At 36.7% G+C, this 15,000-nt stretch overlaps 1 protein-coding gene and 1 pseudogene across 6 annotated transcripts in view; one reads left to right on the top strand and one right to left on the bottom strand.

Moving 5' to 3' along the window:
* LOC144957880 (unconventional myosin-Ia-like) overlaps positions 1 to 15,000 on the top strand; it is a 228,203-nt gene that overhangs the window by 12,975 nt on the left and 200,228 nt on the right. The window lies entirely within an intron of this gene.
* LOC144957649 (diacylglycerol kinase beta-like) overlaps positions 4,017 to 15,000 on the bottom strand; it is a 42,698-nt pseudogene continuing 31,714 nt past the window's right edge. Inside the window, exon 14 of the transcript XR_013642186.1 lies at positions 4,017 to 4,212. The product of XR_013642186.1 is annotated as a diacylglycerol kinase beta-like (transcript). The remainder of the gene's footprint in view (positions 4,213 to 15,000) is intronic.

Here is a 15,000-nt window from a genome sequence, read left to right as displayed (position 1 = left end):
AGAGGAGAAAAATATAGAAAAGAAGAAGAAAAAGAGAGGGGGAGAGAAGAGGAAGAGAAAAGATAGGAGAGAGAAAGAGAGATGTATATTATTAAAGAAAAGGGGGAATAAAGATAGAGAGATAACGATATATAAAGCTAGTATCTCTCGCTCGCGATTTGGTGTAATGAGACTGGAGGGTTGGTGGTATTGTTGTGTGGCGAGGGGGGGGGGTTTTACGGTAATTGCACTGGAAAGACACACGATAAAAACGATGTTTAAGAGTTTTTTTTAAATTTTTGATGTTTGGAGTGTTGTGATAGAAATGAGGGGGACCTGGAACGTTTTTTTAAGGTGAGCCAGAGGGACCTGAAAGTAGAGGGGGGAAAAAGGGGGGGAGGAGGTAAAATGTAAAAATGTTTTTAAAAATTATTTTTGGGTCATATGCATTGTTTATGTTACAAGACAAATAGTACAATAATTTTTTTTTTTTTTTTTTACACAGACAAGATTAAAAATTTTGGGATATTACCTTGAATCTTTAAACCCAACGTCGAAAAAAATTTTAAAAAAAAAAGATTATTTCAAATGCCAAAATATATATATATAAATTTTAAATCTTTCTTCTCCTCCTTCTCTCTCTCTCTTCCTCTCCCTACTCTCCCCCTTCTCTCTCTCCTTTTTGGTTTTATTCTCACGCCCATATTTCCACTATCTCTACCCCGCCCCCTTTTTTTCCTTTCCATCTTTCCCCCTCTCTCTTTTTCTCTCACTCTCTTTTCCCTCTCTCCCCTCAATCAATCAATCTCTCTCTATCTCTCTATCTATCTATTTCTCTATCCCATACCCCCTCCTCTCTCATTCACTCTCAATAGTTCCTCTTCTTCCTTATTAAAACCGTCATCCCCCCCCCCCCCCCCCCCCCTTAACCCCATCAATATGTCACGTAATTTCAGACCCGTTTTTCATTGTTCCCCAAAATCGCCCTCTAAGCGCTCGCAATCATAGCAAACAATCTTAATTCAAATTCCTTGTGAAAAAACAAAGTTCACTTTAAACCTTTTAGAAACCAGAAAATGCTTTTCAGTTAATTTGACATTAACAAGATACTTCCTCGTCTTTAACTAGTTAGTCACGCAAACTCGGGAAAAAATAATTGGTACCTTATTTTAAAAATTGGCCGAAACCGTCCTCAAAACATCGATTTAAAACCACAATTTCAAAAACCTCAAACCTATTTTTTGCGTTATAAAAGCAGTTTTCTCTACCTATTAGCTGTTAAGGATTGAAAAAGACCCAAAAAAAAAACAAAAAAAAAAAACCCAAACAAACAACAAACAAACAAAGAAAAAAAACCCAACAAAACCCCCCCCCCCCCCCCCTAAGAAAACAAACCCAAAAACCAAAAAAAAAAAAAGAAAAAAAAAAAAAAAAAAACCCCCCCCCCCCCCCAAAAAAAAAAAAAAAAAAAAAAAACGAAAAAAAAAAAAAAAAAAACAAAAAACAAAAGAAAAACAAGACACCTCACCCCCCTCAAACAAGCAAAAAAAAAAAATAAAAAAAAAACAAAAAAAAAAACAACACACCCCCCCCCCCCCCCCCCCCCCCCATAAAAAAAAAAAACAAAACACAACAATCAGAACAAAAAAAAAAAAACAAACCTCAAAACCATTTTGACAGCGGTTTTGTTGCTATACAAGAAATGATTTAGACAGTACCGCCCAAAAAGGACTTCTATCCTTCCTGATCTCTATCAGTTCTTTTCAGACCCACCCTCCCCCCCTCTACTATCTACTAATCTATATATCTATCTATCTAACTTAACTATCTATCTATCCCATCTATCTATCTACTATCAATCTATCATATCGATCTAACTTCTATCTATATCTATCTAAACTATTATCTTCTATCTTCTATCTATCTATCAATCTATCTATCTATCTATCTATCTATCTATCACACTACTATCTCTATCTATCATCTCTATCTTTTCTATCTATCTACCTATCTTTCCTATCTAATTATCTTCTATTATCTATCTAAACTATCTATTTTATCATCTACATCTTCTATCACTATCTATCTATCACTTCTACCCATCATCTATCTATTTTATCTATTATCGATCTATTAATCATCTAACTATCATCTATCATCTATCTATCTATCGACTATCTATCTATCATTATCTATCAATCCATTCATGCAACCATCCATCCATCCATCCTTCACCCACCCATCAATCCATCCATCCATCCCGTCCACTCGATCTATCTCAAAATTCTACACCTATTGATTATAACTCCACCCCCCCCCCCCCCCCCCCACCTCCTTGCATTTCCCACCCAACCAACAAAAAATCTGGATTTTGCATAGTAATCCATTTTTGCAGTGCGGCCGAACAGAAATCCGTTTAACAAGTTATTCGGTGCATGTGAAGAAGGAAGGAATACGCTGGAAATGGAATCATCTGATTGATGCTGTTGTCTAGTCTTGTCGCTCGACACTTATTGTTATATTCGAACCTATGGGTATCTGGTTCAAGTCACTTGAGTGGGGCCCAAAGTTTATGGTAGATGTATGCCTTGCAAGAAGCTCATAACATTGCCATCCGAAGTATAACACCAACACACCAAAATTGTTAACCTTGAATACATTTTAGTGTAATGCAGTTTATGAAATTGCCATTAACCGATGCATAAACAATGACAAAGACCTGATGACGTCTTCTTCGAACGATCATCTATAAAAGTAATGATTGACAACCGCTCACAATCTTTTATTCTTGCTTGTTTGTCAACCCGTTTAGAGGAATTCCACTAAAATTATTAGTAAACCAAACTAAAACGTTCAATTACACAATTTTTTAGTTTGGTCCGTTATAACTTCACATGTGATTTTGCAGTTGAGACCTGAACCTTTGTAAAAGCGCTTAAATAGCCCCCCCTTAGTGGATATTAACCTTATCTTAATGTAGCGCTTGGCTAAAAGCTCATAACATAGCATTCCCGGAATATAAACGACCAACACACAAAACTACTGTGTGTAGCCACCAGAGCGTTATAGTCCAGGCTACAGTTTTAGTGAAATCACTCACAAAACGCGTGGCAAAATCAATAACTAACTTGATGATTCTTCTTCCGTTCTATCTAATAAGCGTCTCACTTTTTGTTAAAAAATATTATTATAATATTTTATTAGGTGATATTGTTTGTGTATGATGTTTTGTTTGTATTTTAATTAAATTGTTTTTTTTTTTTTCTTTTCCGCTTTTTCCCCCTCTTTTTTGCTTTTCCGCTGCTGGCTGGTGCTCTGCTGCGGCTACGTCTGTTTGCGCTTTTAACATAATTTGTAAGTTAGATGGCCTAAACTTAAATATTATTGTGTTTTCATGTTACTTGTGTTCGAGACAGCATGTACTTTTTAATCAATCAATCTGTCGGGGCTATGTGTCTATGGTATGAACCACTTCGCCTGCACTCCGCTGACGATCGGAAATCCTGGTTCGTAGCCTCGCCTCCGGCGCATAGTTGAGGAAGTCCCTTGGAAAAAATGCTCTTTGCGCACGTTCCTCTCACCGTACTCACCATGTAAAACGAAGTATTGACCGTAACAGCGTTGTCTTTGTCCGAAAATTGTAAAATCACCTCGCCTAACACCATTCCCGTCCTACATTTTAAATTAGCTGTTGCCAGACCCCCCCTGTAAAAGCGCTTGGAGCACATTTGTTGACTCGCTCTTCCGCTCTCTCAAACGGTATTATGTCTGGATGACCAGATGCTAATATGTCAAATATAGTTAAACTGTCAAAAATATGGAACTTGGTATTTACCACATAAAATATGATATTCCTTCTCCTCTATAAGCATATACATCAACTTAAGCATATAATCTGCTACTAATTCCAATTTCAGCACTTTATCATCCTCGACCGTAAACCTCATTGAACAGGGGTCTCAATTAGTGATATTAGCTATATAAAACTCAATTAACAAATAAAAGAATAACTGCAGTATTTCTAGTCATTGGCCCCCTCAGTTGGAACCGCACACCACGGGGCAAGCGTCCACGAGGACCCATTCGCATCCAAACAGCAGCAGGACGAAGCACTCCTGCGCTTTATTGGCCACGGAGACCCAAACACACCCAAATGCCCACCCGGTGCCATCCTCCCGGTACAACACTCTCCGGGAAGTATAACGTACCCCCACACATACACAGAACCAACCACTGTGTAAATAAACAATGAACTTTATAGGAATTAGTCCAGGTTAACACAGTTAAGAGAGAACCCCACACACAAAACGAACGCGGTGGCAACAAAACAAAAACAAAAAAGAAAGGCCTACTGACGCATCTGCATACTATCTATATAAAAAGCACAAAATTTAAAAGAATAACTGCAAGGATTTCTAGTATTTGCTCCGCCATATAGCTGGGGGTCAGAAAATGGGGGATTTTTTTTTATTTGATAATTGGAATAGGGTTCATTTGATAATGACAGGTGTTGTGGGTAATTAGGAATGAAAGAGTGGGGGGGTTGGTGGTGGCCCCCGTCCCGCGGTGGGGGTGGGGGTCGCGGGCTTTACACAAACCATTTATTGGTACACGGTTGTCGTGCGTTCCCCTCCCCCTAGCTTCTCTGTTCCTTCCTACTCTGTGTTCTAAAATTGGTCGGTCCTTGGTTACCTCTATTACCCTACATTCTCTCTAAAGGTCGGTTCAGGGAGACTTTCTCTAGCCGTGTCGCGGTGTGTCTGGTGTGTGACGTGTGTGTGTGTGGTGTTGGTGTCTGTTGGTATTTTTTTTTGTGTGTGTGGTGTTGTGTTTTTTTTTTTTTTTTTTTTTTTTTTTTTTTTTTTTTTTTTTTATTATTTTTTTTTTTTTTTTTATATTTTTTTTTTTTTTTTTATATAAAAAAAATGGTATATTTTTTAAAAAAAATTTAAATTTAAAAAAAAAAAAAAAAATATAAAATAAATTTTAATTAAAAAAAAAATTTCAAATTACAAAAAAAAACCACCCTAATATTTTAAAAAAAAAAAAACAAAAAAAAAAAATTTAAAATAAAAAAACCAAAAACCCTTGTGCGTTTTGAGAAAATGTTTTAGTAATCCGTACTGTTGGTTTTAAATAATACATTATTAAATTAAATCATTATTATTAATTATCATATTATTAAATGAGTTATTAAATATTATTAGTATTTTAATAGATTATTATTAAATTAAATTTATTATTATTATTTTCTATTATTAATTAATATTAATTAATTATTAATTCTTATATTAATTATTATTTATTAATTATATTTATTATTAATTTAAATTAATGAAAATATGATGATGATGATGATGAATGATATGATGATGATGATGGATGGATGATATATGATGAAGATAAAATATAAATGCTGTGGAGTGGATAGACCGTTATATACTATCTTATACAATAACCGGACCTCCCCATAATTTCATCTCCCAGAGTTTCTCTCAAATCACTACAATATACACTGACTATCCAAATCCTTCTCGGATATAGCAGATCCAAATCTTCTCCTTTTAAATCTAATAAATCACCTCAACTAACTAATTAAATTCTTATACAACACCCATACCCACACACAAGACACCCATAAACCAAATTACTTACCCCACCCCCCTAATCCTTTATCCAAAAAATCAAAGTAATTCTCCCTTCCCAAAATACATTTTCCAATCGCCCAAATATATTCACAATCTATCAAACACCCCTCACTAATCTACATATTATATCATCTCTCCTCCACTCCCTTTCCACCCACAACCCACAAACCCATCCATCCACCCTCCAACTCCATTCCCATTCATTACTCCAACCCCCCCCCCCCCTCCCCCCCTCTAATTATAAATATTTTTGCCACTCCCTCTACTGTCAATGATGGCTTTGCTCATTTCTATAAATAGCTACAGGGATCAATTACCATCTGCTCATGCTATTCTAACAGAGAAAGTGAGTACTCAGGTAGTATAGGTAGCACACACAGAGAGAGAGAAAAAAAAGAGCGATAACAAACACTTATTGTGCTCGTGGGTAATGCTCACTCTCTAATTCCATTTTTCAATCGTTCTTTTGTCATTTTACCGTCACCTCATGCACCCTACTCACCCTTCCTCTACAACACAATATACTCATTTCAAATGTCAATTTCCTTATTCCCCTTTTCCTAAGCCCCTACTTCCTCATCACTCACTATCTTTGCCTCAGCCACTCATTTACTTTCCACCTCACGAATTCAGCTCGGACTCATTTTACTCACATGAGTCACTTCAGAAGGGTCACTCAGGTTACCCCACCCCTCCACCTCACCCAGTTCACATCAATTTACACCCCTCCCTCACATCTCCCCTTCAGTCACTCTTTCCAATCACTCACTCACTCATTCACTTCCCTTCACACACCACAACTCTCTTGTCTCATACTCTCACTCTCTCTCAACCCATCACTGAGTGAATCACTCTCTCCATCACTCGCTCACTCACTTACTGTACTCCACTCACGTTTTCTCACTCTCTCTTCTATCTCACGCCCTTACTCACCCCTTCCCCCCCCATTACCTTCTCACTAAACTCCACTGTCTGAACTTTCGCTCTCCCTCCCGTACTCACATCACTCACGCACTCACTCAATCACACAAACTAGGGATCCACGTAACTCACAGCATAATATGGATAGACACATATATACAATATAAATAGAATAGACGCGAACTATTCTCTGTAAATAACGCAGATACGCATATTAAACTAACTTAATATTAATACGAAGTACAAGTATCGATTTACAGATAGAGATATAAATAAAATCTTAAGACGGGTTAATATGGGGAATTAATGAATGGTTATGGTAAAGAAAAAGATAAAAATAAAGAAATACACTATCTAAATAAATAAATAAAGAATTTAGATATAGATCGAAAGATAGAACTATCTAAATATATATTATATAGAAGTGTGAAGATATCATCGAAACTAATCTGGTAGAACTAACGATCTTTTATCGCAAATCACATACGACAACGCTATATAGAAATTGACGTCGTCGAAGATTACGACTACTATCGCAATCTCGCAATCATCTGAATGTTTGCTCGATCTAATCTCATGAAAGCAGTCAAATATCATCCATTCTCTCAACGAACTGCAGTCACTAACTCAGTCTCTCACTAACGGAAAGCAAACTATCTCTCCAGTCCGAATTTTGAAACCGAATACCTTGATAGATAAAGATAGAACGATCCAATTCAAATGACTAACTCTTTCTCTAAATTAAGGACATATCTCTCAAATAAAAAACTAACTATCGTAATTCAAATAAACTATCGGAACAATAAAACGAAACTCAATCTCTCTACTCACCCAAATATACTATAATCACTCAAAATCCTCCCAACTAATGAAATCAATATACGCACTATCGAAAGATCAACGCACTATCTTCACCTCACACTAAAGGTAATCGTCGTCTGGCTGTGGCCCCAATGCACAAACTAATACTCATCCTCAAATATCCGATCTATTTAATGACCTGCAAATTCTTGGCAAAAATCTCTCAAACACCTGGGACTTCTCCAAGCTCTCGTCTTCCCTGGCGACGGGGAGTGGAGGCCGTGGCATTTAAAGCGATCGTTTTTGAAGGACGAGTTTGTTTTTGTTTTTTGGGTTTTTTTTTGTTTTTTTTTTTTTTTTTTTTTTTGGGCCAATTTTTGAAAAACGTTTTTTTCCAGAGCACGACATTTAACAGGTTAATGGCATGTCTGATATTTGTGTGTGTGTGTGTGTGTGTATGTGTGTGTGGTGTGAGTTGGATTGTTATGTGAGCGAACGACAAGGGAGGTATGCTGTTTTGTAGATAGGTCGAAGATGACGTCACTCAGGGCTTTGTTATTGTTTTTTTTCTGTTTTCTTCCTCCTTTCTTTTCTTGCCATCCGCGTTTATGAGTATTTTTTCCTCATGAACTGTATTAAACTGACTATAAACGTTCATGGGATCCACACATTTTTGTGTCTGGTCCGTTATTACTGCCGAGGGCAATGTTATGAGCTCTCAGCCAAAACGCATACTATCTATAGCTGACGTCATACACAGTCATCAATCACCATTGGCTGGAAAATGGTCAAACTGGCAGACGGTGATGTTAGCCAGAATTCGGGGGGGGGGGGGGGGGGGGGGGGTTAATGGGGGTTATGGTTGAAATTAGTGGGAATGTTATGGTCACCGCGCATTTTACTCATCACGCACGGTTTGCCTGCCTGCAGCTGTGAGTTGTAACGGCCCGACTGTTGCTGTTTTTATGAGTGGGTGGTTAGGGGCAGGGCTGCCAATTCCCAATTATTTTGGTTGGAATTTCAACGTTTTTATTGATCGATTGATTCATTGATTTATTGATTGATTTATCTATTTATTTATATATCCATTTATTTATCTATTTATTTATATATCCATTTATTTATCTGTTTAATTATATTTCCATTTATTTATCTATTTAATTATATATATCCATTTATTTATCTATTTATTATATATCCATTTATTTATCTATTTAATTATATATCCATTTATTGATCTATTTAATTATATATCCATTTATTTATCTATTTAATTATATATCCATTTATCTATCTATTTATTTATATATCCTTATTTTAAAAGTCTATTTATTTATTTAAATATTTATTTATTTGTTCATTTTTGTGTGTTTTATTTCCGAAAAAGTTTCAAGATAACGTGAAATCTTTTTTCTTTATCTTTTCTTTCTTTTTTTTTTTTTTTTTTTTTTTTGATTTTGAGAACGATCAAGATTGACCCTAAAATTATTATTTTCCCATGTATTCGAGTCGTTGGTCGCCTACCACCTGAAGCAATTTGATTCAATAGTCTGGTGTCACGTCGCCCAGCAACGGCGAGCAGCCTGGTTCTAAACAAATAAAATGGTGTTGCGATGCAATTCCTTCATCAGTGTGTAAAATATTATGATTAATACTCATTAACTTTCGGACTGACCTATTTGTCCGTTTTGTAAGTACTCACTAAAGTTAGCTATGGAGTTGAGGAATGTTTGCCTGGTGACTGGAAATGAAGAGAGTCAATGGGACGGAAGGGGCTAAATGGCAGGGAATATTCTGATTGGCTGATGCTCAGTAACCCTCGAACCATCAATTGGTAATGGTCTGAAAGGTACTTATAAAAAAAAAGTGATCGCCTCGGTAATGTTTCAGATTTCATGGTCATCACGCATTTACTCACAAACCGTGCGTTGTTTACCTGTGCTGCCCTCTAACGGTCATTCTGTGGTTATAAGATTTTTACTGTATTTATTGTTTTTCTTGACTCTATATGAATCCTTGATTTGGCTATGAATTATTATTGTTGTTATTATTTTTTTCACTTAAAATTGATATTTATATTGTAAAGTGCCCAGAGCTTGTGTTTTACACGAGAATGAGCGCTATATAAATGTGTATTATTATTATTATTAGGGACTCTTTACTGGCTACCCATGGCATTTGCACATTTGATACTGCAGTAGTGGAAGTAGTAGTAGTAGTAGTAGTAGTAGTAGTAGTAGTAGTAGTAGTAGTAGTAGTAGTAGTAGTAGTAGTAATAATATTAGTAGTAGTAGTATGTAGTAGTAGTAGTAGTAGTAGTAGTGTAGTAGTAGTAGAGTAGTAGTAGTAGTAGTAGTAGTAGTAGTAGTGTAGTAGTATAGTATGTAGTAGTAGTAGTACAGTGGTAATAGTAGTATTAGTAGAAGTACAGTAGTAGTAGTAGTAGTGTAGTATTTAGTAGTAGTAGTAGTAGTAGTAGTTAGTAGTAGTAGTTAGTATTTAGTAGTACTAGTGGTAGAGTAGTAGTAGTAGTAGTATTTAGTAGTGTAGTAGTAGAGTAGTAGTACTAGTAGTTAGATAGTAGTAGTAGTAAATAGTAGTAGTAGTAGTAGTAGTAGTAGTAGTAGTAGTAGTAGTAGTAGTGGTAGAAGTAGTAGTCGTAGTAAGTAGTAGTAGTGTAGTAGTAGTAGTAGTTGTAGTAGTAGTAGTAGTAGTAGTGGTAGTAGTAGTGGTAGTAGTAGTAGTAGTAGTAGTAGTAGTGGTAGTAGTAGTAGTAGTAGTGGTTAGTGAGGTAGTAGTAGTAAGTAGTAGTAGTAGTAGTAGTAGTAGTAGTAGTAGTAGTAGTGGTAGAAGTAGAAGAAGAAGTACAAGTAGTAGTAGTAGAAGAAGTGGAAGAAGAAATATTAGTAGTAGTAGTAGAAGTAGTAGTAGTAGTAGTAGTAGTAGTAGTAGTAGTAGTAGTAGTAGTAGTAGTAGTAGTAGTGGTAGAAGTAGCAGTCGTAGTAGTAGTAGTAGTAGTAGTAGTAGTAGTAGTAGTAGTAGTAGTAGTAGTAGTAGTAGTCGTAGTAGTAGTAGTAGTAGTAGTAGTTGTTGTTGTAGTGGTAGAAGTAGAAGAAGAAGTACAAGTAGTAGTAGTAGAAGAAGTGGAAAAGAAATAGTAATAATAGTAGTAGTAGATGTAGTTGTAGTAGTGGTAGTGGTAGTAGTGGTAGTAGTAGTAGTAGTAGTAGTAGTAGTAGTAGTAGTAGTAGTAGTAGTGGTAGTAGTAGTAGTAGTAGTAGTAGTAGTAGTAGTAGTAGTAGTAGTAGTAGTTGTTGTAGTGGTAGAAGTAGAAGAAGAAGTAGAAGTAGTAGTAGTAGAAGAAGTGGAAGAAGAAATAGTAGTAGTAGTAGTAGATGTAGTTGTAGTAGTGGTAGCGGTAGTAGTGGTAGTGGTAGTAGTAGTAGTAGTAGTAGTAGTAGTAGTAGTAGTAGTAGTAGTAGTAGTAGTGGTAGTAGTAGTAGTAGTAGTAGTAGTAGTAGTAGTAGTAGTAGTAGTAGTAGTAGTGGTAGTAGTAGTAGTAGTAGTAGTAGTAGTAGTAGTAGTAGTAGTATTAGTAGTAGTAGTAGTAGTAGTAATAGTAGTAATAGTAGTCGTAGTATTAGTAGTAGTAGTAGTAGTAGTAGTAGTAGTAGACAATATGAGAGCTATACTTTTGAAATACGGTGGCTGGTCCTGACTATATTATTTTCATATTGAATCATACGGAGTTTATAATCGAATACAAGGGTTCGACAAGAGATTGATAGAACAGAGCGAATCTCCCATGTTTCCGTCTTTCTTATCAGTTCATTGTTAGATAGACTCTGCCACCGATGATAATCCAATAATATACCTCATGTAATGTCAACATTGACAGCTACCATACTATTCTAACACAATTGATGAATAATTAATGACTCAGCGACACTGTTCGGGGGGGGGGGGGGGGGGGGGGGGGGGGGGATGAATGCGTATGGCTCTGTTTTTATTCTAAATCAAACCATTGCCATCGTTAGGTAAAAGCCTGACACTGACCAGAAAATGACGTCAAAATGCTAGTCTTTTGCCACAAAAGAAAACAAATATTGAGTTGTATTCAATAGTTCAACCAATGAAATAACTTGTTTCCATGAGCTCTACTAACGACAACTCACTAGGCGGTGCAAAAAAACAACTAAAAAAATGACGTCAAACTGCCAGTTCTAGAAGGTTCTTGTGTCAGGCTATATTATGTTAACGATGGCTACGCACTGAGACCCAAAAGGACTGGTCTTTTGACATCATTTTTGGTCAGTGTCAGCGTCGCCATCGTTATGATATAGCCTGATACTGAAATCCAAAAGGACTGGCAGTTTGGCGTCATTATTTGGTTTTTGCACCGCCTATTGAGTTGTCGTTAGTAGAGCTCAAGGAAACAAGTGGTCCCATTGGTTGAACTATTGAATACAACTCACGATTTGTTTTCTTTTGTGGCAAAAGACTAGTCTTTTGACGTCGTTTTTTGGTCAGTGTCAGGCTATAGATAGTATGCGCTTGGCTAAGAAGCTCATAACATTGCCATCCGGAAGTAAAACGGACCAACACAAAACTGTGTGTATCCAAGAACGTTTATAGTCAGGTTAATACAATTCAGTGAGCTTTACTCATAAACGCGGATGGCAAAAAACAATAACAAAGACCAGAGTGACGTCAACTTCATTCTATCAATAGCCCGACACTGACCAGAAAATGACGTCAAAATGCCGGTCTTTTGCAACAAAAGAAAACAAATATTGAGTTGTATTCAATGGTTCAACCAATGAAATAACTTGTTTCTTTGAGCTCTACTAACGACAACTCACTAAACGTAAAAAATCTGGGTGGGGTTCCTACCTCCCATAGTGGGCAGGGAGGTACTTGCTGTGTCTTCTATCCCCTCTTATCTGTTTTTCAATTGCTTTATGTCTTTGTCTTGGAATGAGATTGCTTGGTTTTGTCCTGACTTTGGTCGGAGGTCCTTGGCTGGGAGGGAAACAGTCAAATGTATAGTTATAGTTTTGGGAGATGATATTTTTTCCCTTGTAAATCATCTCTCTGTTATGCATTGTATTATGTTTAGTTTACATATTATATTATATGATTTGTAAACATTTGAGTGTATTCCTCTTGGGACCTGTGCTTGTGTCTGGATGAGACTTTTAGGTGATCTCAAACTAAGTACTTTGCTAGAGTGCTTTTGGAATCTACACCTGTTTATTTGATCCAATTCCCCTTTTCTTGGATGCTTTATTGTAATTCTAGAACTTTTTACTATCCCATTTTCTTCCTTTTTACTGGCGCTGATATGACCTTAATGTGTTGCAAGCGCCGTAAAACCCTTAAAAACAAAAAATAAAAAAAACGTAAAAAATGACGTCAACCTGCCAGTCCTAGAGGGTTCTAGTGTCAGGCTATAATATGTTAACGATGACTACTCACTGAGACCCAAAAGGACTGGTCTTTTGATGTCATTATTTAGGTTTTGCACCGCCTAGTGAGTTGTCGTTAGTAGAGCTTATGGAAACAAGTGGTCCCATTGGTTGAACTATGGAATACAACTCACGATTTGTTTTCTTTTGTGGCCAAAGACTGGTCTTTGGACGTCATTTTCTGGTCAGTGTCAGGCTATAAGTTAACTATGGCTACGATCAAACCCCCCGGGAAAAAGACCCCACTATCATTCCTCTCTCATTTCAATTTAATTGGATTCAATATTCTGATGTCACGTCGCCCACTAACGGCGGCCATCGTGGTTTAAACAAAGAAAATCAGTACTTTTTATTCTTCATGCTGGCTAGAACTTTTCACGTCATGTGATCAGAATGTGTAAAAGTTAAAACATGATCAGATAATTTATAATGTTTGTTTTTTTTTCCCCTCCGGATACGCTTTTATGCTCGTCGGAGAAATATTTCATAAAGGCCATTGTTCCGATAGTTTAGAGCCAGTGTTACTAAGTTACCATGCGTCATTAGGAAGGAAGTGACGTTACGACTGTTGAAGAGTATTGGATTCAATAGCGTTTTAGAACGACACACGTAAAGCAACATTTCTAAGATCTTGGTGACTTCTCCGACTGAACTAGACTCACATTAGAAAACTGTTCGAAAACATTATTATTAATTCGCGAATTTCCAGGTTTGAGAGTTGTTGCCAAGATGAGGGGTCATTTAAATAGATCGATATTTGAAGGACGAGTTTTCTGGCCAAATTTTTAAATATGGGTTTGTTTTTTCCAGAGTACGGTAGTCTAGTACAGACGATACGGTTTTACTGCATTTTGTTATTTTTTTCCACTTTCACATGTTTATTGTTGTGCTGACGAAGGTTTGTACCCGAAACGTCCATTGTCTGTATTGTTCCCATCTGAAGCCTCTCCATTACCACAGTCTCTCGTTAACGTTTTAATGGGCATGATCTATATTAACTTTGCATGTGCTCGAGGTCATTGGTCACATTGCAAAGTGTGCTCAAAATGACCCACATAGTGAAAAGTGTTCACAATTTGAGAAATATTCAACGTTACAACTGGTCATTTTGCTCAGCATGACTCACGGGAATGCCTACAACTACCATAAACACAGCAGAGTTTTTAGATACATTGAGAAATGTCCAATGCTATCTATACTCTAGATTGCTATGGAAATGTCCAATCGTTGTAGAGCAACAAATCATGTGATCGATGACTAGGGTGGATAAAAACATGAATATAGATCGCTCCCATTTTAACATCATTCTTACTGACGATATTGTTCATCTTGTGCGGCATTGTGGTCTTGTGGTATGACACTCGCTTTCGGATGGGAAGGTCCTGGGTTCGAGCCTTGCGCTCGACGCATAGTTGAGTCCTTGGAAAAGGCTCTTTACTCACTTTCTCTCACCGTACTCAGGTGTAAAATGAGTACCTGGCCGTTAACAGCGTTGTCTTTGTCCGAAAAATTATAATATCGCCTAACAGGCGGCATGTCCAGTCCTACATGTTAAATGTTGCTGTTGGCCAGGGACCCCTTGTAAAGCGCTTTGAGCACAATTAGTGGATATTGCGCTATATAAAGCTCAATTTTTTAAAAATAAAACTCAATCTTCTGATACTTTAGGTCAGCACTGTGCTACATGGCACGGCACATTGCATGCACACTTCATTCTTAAATGTCCACCTCACAACACATTCACTGATAAAGGTGTGTACACATACACCCTCCAACACTCTACTCCCCCCCCCCCCCCCCCCCCCTTTTTTTTTTTTATTTCCAGTGGCCCTACTTCCAATTCCGTCCTTTTACACCTCATTGACCTAAACTGCAGCAGACTCACTGACAAAGCAATTTTTAGAAATATTTTAGCCAGATTTTAAAAAAAAAAATCAAATATCGATAAGTTATAAAAACCGACAGTCTGTAAACAAATTTTTAAATCTGAAACCCAAAAAGGTTCAGGTTTTTATCATTTGTGTCAAGTTGATGCTCATCTTAATTCATCAATATTATATGAAGCAAAAATATTTCTGGCCAAAATACATTTTTTTACAAAAAGAAAAAAATAAGCCATTTTGTCATTGTCCGTCAGTCAGTGGCAGTAAAGGCAAAAGCAAGGGGTGGAAAACTCTCGTGGA

Source organism: Berghia stephanieae, chromosome 12, assembly GCF_034508935.2.
Source record: "Berghia stephanieae isolate SIO BIC M18660-M18661 chromosome 12, UCSD_Bste_1.3, whole genome shotgun sequence".
Classification (NCBI taxonomy): Eukaryota; Metazoa; Mollusca; class Gastropoda; order Nudibranchia; family Aeolidiidae; genus Berghia; species Berghia stephanieae.
This window is presented reverse-complemented; position numbering and strand designations above follow the sequence as displayed.